The sequence below is a fragment of the Halyomorpha halys genome, unplaced genomic scaffold, assembly GCF_000696795.3.
Source record: "Halyomorpha halys isolate HHAL.00 unplaced genomic scaffold, Hhal_1.1 Scaffold28.1, whole genome shotgun sequence".
NCBI classification, from domain to species: domain Eukaryota; kingdom Metazoa; phylum Arthropoda; class Insecta; order Hemiptera; family Pentatomidae; genus Halyomorpha; species Halyomorpha halys.
The window spans coordinates 397115-404046 of record NW_027110130.1 but is presented as its reverse complement, the minus strand read 5'-3'; positions in this window follow the sequence as shown (position 1 = coordinate 404046).

The following is a 6932-nucleotide window of genomic DNA, read 5'->3' as shown; positions in this document are numbered from 1 at the left end:
ATAACGAAAAATAAATAAGTGCAGACAATTTATGTGATTGTGAGTGCCGTGATAAATTTGACTTATGCAACATTTTCCTTCATACTGGAACAATGTATGATATATTTGCTGAAGAAATATTAATTATTTATAAAATTAAAGATTCGAAAATAATTTACTTCAAAAAAGAGAATAATAATTTTGTATGTTCAGTAATTCATTTCAAATTTTTTTGCGGATTTAATTTTTTAACTTCAGAAAGTATAGTTTCTAGCCTTCCACCCTCTTTCATTCCTGGTGCCTGAAAAGAAGATGGGCACGGGACCTACTAATGTAAAAACGTCATTAGAGTGCTACCAGTGGGTAGTTCTCTACAGGGCTTTATCACTCCATTATAACTTAGATCAAATTTACTGAATGTATAGCTGTAAATTTCAATAAATATATAAAAACTTTTTAAAGTTTTAGTAAGAAAGCAAAAAAAGAAATAATTTAAATTTACATATAATGACTTTTTTTTATATCATTTTAAAAATTTCGCTGAAAAATATTTGATTTTTAACAAGTTACGTTGTTTTCATTATGACCATATAATTTCTATAGATAGCGTAAAAAAATTCCGGCATTTTGTGAATGGTGAAGAATAAAATTACCGGACGAATGTGTGTTAACTGTCAAGTCATTTGATGGAGTTCTTAGTTTCCATGTTCGAACGCGTTCTTAGTTTCCAGCAATTTATCTATATTTGATTTATTTTTAGTTGGCGAGTTTAATCTTATTTTAGCATCATGGGGCCTGTATAATTCTCCAACAACCAGAAGCCGTTAGATTTTTTAATGAGCAGTAGTTATTCTAATTGTAGGGGCGGTGGGAGCGGAAACAGATGATACTCCTGGGGCCCTAGACTCCCTGCAAAACTCCATTTCCTTAGTTATTTAAAAAAATATAACTGTGTTATATTTTTAGACAATGCATTGAATTAAATTTTATATTATTAATATACAAAATTGTTTATTCTTTAAAGTTTATCCTATGTAGATTTATTATTGAATAAAACCTTGGCAGCTTGGTGAATTTCTGGAGCCCTGATCTCTGTGAAATCATAATGTATTTATTTATATGTCCCTTTACTTTTTAATCTAGTTGGAATGGAGGTTTTTGTAATACCCAATTACAACAGAAGTTCTGTTCAACCTTTCGCTTTGAACAGCCCTGAAAGCCCTGCAAAGTAGGGCGAAACGTCGGACATTAAAATAGTTTTCAACTATTTGTTCAATTTTTGACCGCAACCCTGACTATCTTCTTATATTTATTTTAATTTCAAGTTCTTCGTATAAAATTTTGGAATTTTGAAAAAATATATCTCTAGATCCATAAGACGCTAATATGTCTGCCAGCACTCAAAATAAAGAAAATTTAACTTATATAAAGTAGTTTATGACACTTATCTTCGTAGGAGTAGTAGGGTTTGTGATATTCACATATGAATATAAATTTTGGCAAATGAAAATTTGTCCGAACATCTATAAATCAATTTATTTTAGCAAAATTCATGTAAACTATTACTCCTGCGAAGATAAACATTATAAACTACTTTAGAATTATTTTTTATTTATATAGTTGTTTGAGAGTGGTTTAGTTTCTTTTTAAAACAATTTTGATCTCTTTTCTCTCAACTTTATTCTTTTTTAACATCCGACGTTTCGACCTCTCAGGTCATTCTCAAGGATTCCTTATTCTGTCTTCATTCCTTTTTTTCCTTAAAATTCATTAATGCAGGCTAATTGCCTTTGTCCCAATAATTTCTTCTATGAAATTATTTCCTAAATTTAAAACTTTCAATAACCACTTTTATATTCATTAACAAACCCAAACATTTGAGAAATGTATATCTCAAAAACTATTCGACGTCTATTAGCACTCGAATAAAAGCTAGTGTGATGTACTATAAAGTAGTCTATAACGTTTGTCTTCGTGAGGGTAGTAGTTTTATAGTAGTTTGGACAAAATTTCGTGAACAAAAGTTATATTCATAAAAACTAGTACGCTTATAAACGTATAAATTCACTAACTACTTATTTTTATGTTTCTGTACCTTTTTAAAAAGCTATGTCTCGAGAGCCATTGAACGTACATACCTCTATCAGGGCTCATATTTTAGCAAATTTACTCTTTTTAAATTACGTTATCTTAGGTTTTCTTGCGCTGTTCTTATTTTTTATGATATAGAGCTCCGAATGAAAAATTAGTTTTTCTTTTTTATCGTTTTGAAACATCCACCATTTTTTATTCCCCCTACCTATACTTGGCAGACTCATCAATTTTGACTATTAATTATACATAGTTTTCATTAAAGTAATCAGAAATTGGAGTGAGATAACTGCCTTTTTTTCTCCTCTTGGGCTCTTGTACTATTACTCCTGTCAAGTATATAACAGTGTCTTCGCAGACCGGCAGAAGTTATTGGAGTTTGGCTGGGATGTGATCCCCCTCCTATCCTATTCACTAGACCTTGCCCCAACAGATTTTCACTTATTTCGGGCCCTTCAAAACTCCCTTAACGGGAAACACTTTAATTCGCTTGAGGACTGTAAAACGCACATAGAGGTGTGTTCATTGTGCAAAAATCTAATAAGTTCTGAGAGGACGGAACAAAAAAATTACCTCAAAGATGGCAACATGCGATAGATCAAAATGGGCCACATATAATTGATTAAAAACATTTACAAGAATCTGAACTTTTTATCGAAATCACTGGTAAAAAAATGCTATGAACTTATTTTACAACCCAACCCATAAATTAAACCTTGTTATATTTTTATCAGAAACATTTTAATTTAATTATCTAGACATATAATGTCTTCATAAATATACATTTGTGCTATGTTAAATAAAAAATAAACTACTAAAGTTAATGAACAATATTAGAAACAATGTTTTTACACCGAATCGATATAATTTTGATTTTGGAAGAAAATAGTGGACCTATGAAGTAGACTGTATGAAGATAGTTCGGGTAGCGGTCAACAAAGGTACCATAAAAAACTATTTATTGTTAATGAATGGAATATGGTCCGGGTGCGGTAAAAAAAAACTCAAATAATAGATAATTATACTATTTTATTGAGCCAACGTTTCGCTCCACGTTACAGGGCTTCGTCAGGGCTAAAAAAGATACAAACACTATAATTACAAAAAGGAAAAAAGAAAAAACATAAGTGTAAAGTAACAGGTGTATAAAATGAAAAGTAAGATATAATAAAAAAAATTAAAGGTTGTTACAACCTTTAAAGAAGGTTACAGGCTAAGATCTAACGTAGAGGTCTAAAGACAAATCAAAGACCTGGAAACCGAGATGAGAATCAGAAGGCTGATGTTGACATATGAAGAGGATGAAGGAGGAAAGATTGAATAAGAAGATCTTTAAAAAAAATTTTAGCTACAAAAACATGGGAGGATGAGAGAGGAATTAAAAGACTTAAAATTTCAGATACCAACTGTCTAGATAGAGATATGTATTGGAAAACATTGAAAAATCTCATCAATATTGGAAAAGGTACGAAGGAGAAAAAAGGAGTAAGTACTGGTCCGAAGAAAGAAAAGAAAGTCAGTCGAGGATCATGAAGCTGCAATGGGAAGAAAGAAAATCAAGACTCCCTAAGATTAAGACTCCCTAACCATTGATATTCCCGTGGTCCTTAGTGGCCAATACGTGATAAAAAAAAAAAAGTTGTTTTACTATACTAACTATAATAACTGTTCCTGAGAAAACTGATATTTCATATGAAAAGACCCGATAATTTCATTAAATAATGTTTCTCGTTTTGGGGGGAAAAAAATATTGATTTTGGAAAAACTGTGGAGATTTTGCAATATGAGGAACTCTATTTGACCTTTAAGGTCGTTAACTGAACTTATTAAGTTCGTTAAATGCACTGTTATCGTTTAGTGCACCAGTTAATGCACTGCATCGTTTAGTGTAACAGTTAATAATGATATTTCGACTACTTTTATTACTTCGGGACTTTTTTAAAAAATATATTCATTGCTATTCATATACATATATCCAGTAAATTTGAATTTAGTGTATATTGGAGTGATACAGACGTGTAGAGAAACTACCCATTAGTAGCATTCTAATGACGTTTTTACAATAGTAGGTCTAGTTACCATCTTCTTTTCAGGCGCATCGGAGGATTGTCAGGAATGGAAGAGGAAGCAAGGTTAGAAACTACTGGGTTTCAGTGGTTAGGAATTTATAATGGAAGGATAGATATCTAGTTCAGACTAGATCGGTTACATAAGGAACATTAAGGTCTTTATGGACGATTTTATTTGTAACCAAATAAGGAGGTTTTTTTTTTCATCCAGGATTTTTTTTAATCATTTATTTATTGTTATTTACAACTGTATAACATATATATAACAAATAAATTTGCTGTAGGTGAGATAGTGACATGATGCAAACATATGAAGAATCTACCCATTGATAGAACTCCAATAACATTTCTAGAGGAGAAGATTCCGAAGCCATCTTCTTTTCAGACGCCTAGGCGGATTATTAGGTAATGATGGAGAAACCAGGTTAGAAACAAGTGGATTTGGGTGGTTTGGAAGTTTTCCATGGAAGGAATGGTATCTGGTTTTGGCCAAATCGGTAACAAATGGGACATTAAGGTCATGATGGATGACTTTGTGACAAAGTAAGGAGCGTTAGGGATTTTAGGAAGGATTTTGGACTGTAAGGATTGGATTCGGGAGGAATTTGATGGTTTAGTGGAGCCCCAAAGCTCAACTCCGTATGTCCAGATAGGCCTTATAATAAGCATTTAGATCAGTGTTTTGTAATGGATTGGCAATTTACACCGTTTGTCTAGTAAATGTTGTAATAGTCAAAATCGACGAGCAGTTTTCTGTCTTTTCAATCTTGTATGAGGATTCCATGTCAGTCGTTTGTCGAGATGTAGTCCTAAGTAACGGATCTGTTCGACAGGAATAAGTGGGGTATTATTAACGGATACTGTTGGACTAGAGTTCATTGGTTTACGACGAAGGGTAAACGTGATTTGGTGGTATTAATTAGAATTAATATTAATCCTCCAATTTTGGCACCATTCTTAAAGGGTGATGGTGTGGGATTGGAGAGTTTGGGATACAATGTAAGGATCATTGTTCACTGACAATAGACATGTATCATCGGCATATGTGGTGAGGACAGTGTAAGGATTGGTTGGGATGTCAGCTGTGAAAACTGTATAAAGGATAGGACCAAGGATACTATCCTGAGGTACACCAGCAGACTGAGGAAACAGGGATGAATAAGCGCCGTTGTAATTTACTTGAAATAATCTGTCGGAGAGATAAGAACGGATAATGAGGAAGTATGTAGGGGGTAGTAATTTACAGTCCTGGGTGCCAGACTCGATCAAATCGAGGATTTTAGGAAGGATTTTGGACTGTAAGGATTGGATACAAGAGGAATTCGAAGGTATAGTGGAGCCCCAAAGCTCAACTCCGTATGTTCATATAGGCCTTATTATTGGCATGTAGATCAGTCTTTTGTAATGGATTGACAATTTAGACCGTTTGTCTAGTTATTATTACATAGCTTTATACTACATTTAACTAGCTTTAGATCTGTACTTCTAATGGTTCCTATTGTATTGTTTTCCCAAAATTAATTTTTAAAAACTAGTGATTTTTCGTTATTTTGTTATGAAATGTTGCTTTTTAAATAAATGTATCTCGGCAGCTATTTAACATAAATATTTCTACTAACCACCCACGGTTAGGGAGTTTTAGCACAGGATTAATTGGTTATTAACCTCAAAATATATTTTTCCTATCGTGTTTTCAAATAGTTTTGCATAAAAACGTATTGACATAAATTAATTTATTAGATTAATTTTTATTGATATATTCGTGTTTGAGAGTGATTTAGTTTATTTAAAAACAAATTAGATCCTTTTTTTCTCAACTTTATTCTTTTCAAGGATACCTTTATTTTGATGTCATTTTCTTTTTTAAAAATATTAAAAATGCCGGCTAATTGCCTTTTTCCCATCTATAACTTCTTCTATAGAATTCTTTCTTAAATTTAAAACTTTTACAAACCACTTCTCTTCTTCTTTAAGGGTTGGCAAATGTAAATGAAAGAAATAAGAGAAGTTGTTTGTAAAAGTTTTAAATTTAAGAAAGAATTATATAGAAGAAGTTATAGATTGGCCAATTAGCCGGCATTTTTAAGATTTTTATAAAAGAAAATGACATCACAATAAAAGTATCCTTGAAAATGACCTGAGGGTCGAAACGTTGGAATGTTTTGAAAAGAATATAGTTGAGAAAAAAAGGATCGAATTAGTTTTTAAATAAATTAATTTAGTTATTTATACGCACAACTCAATTTTAAACTATTTTTATTGTTTTAGTTGATTGAGGATCCTATTAATTGACGACAACGTGGAATAAACAATGTTGTTTAAAAATGACTATTTGAAGAGGCTAAATGGTTTAACATTATTTTTTGTTTATTTAATTTAGAGTACACTGTTTGTTTACAAGATTGTAACAGTCAGCGAGCACGGAGTACCGTTATATCCCGCTAGGGGCCAGCACTACAAGCGTCTAAGAAGCTGTACAATTGTATATAAGTTTATTATTATAAAAATACGATCTTTTGTAAAAATGTATATATGTTAATATGTAATATGTAAGAATGTAATTATAAAATAAAAAGAGATCGAGCAATAAGTTTTGTCTCATTTTTCGTAGGGCGACGGCGTTTGATCAAAGTCGACCTCTCTACATCAATACACCTTTTCAGGATTGGTAGCCGAAGAAGAAACATCGAAGAGACTCCAGCTCCATTCGTTGTGAACAAGGCTATCGGTTATTGTGCTCGTGGTATAAGTGACGATTAGTGCCATGGCTGCGGCCGTTAAAGCCCAGTCTCC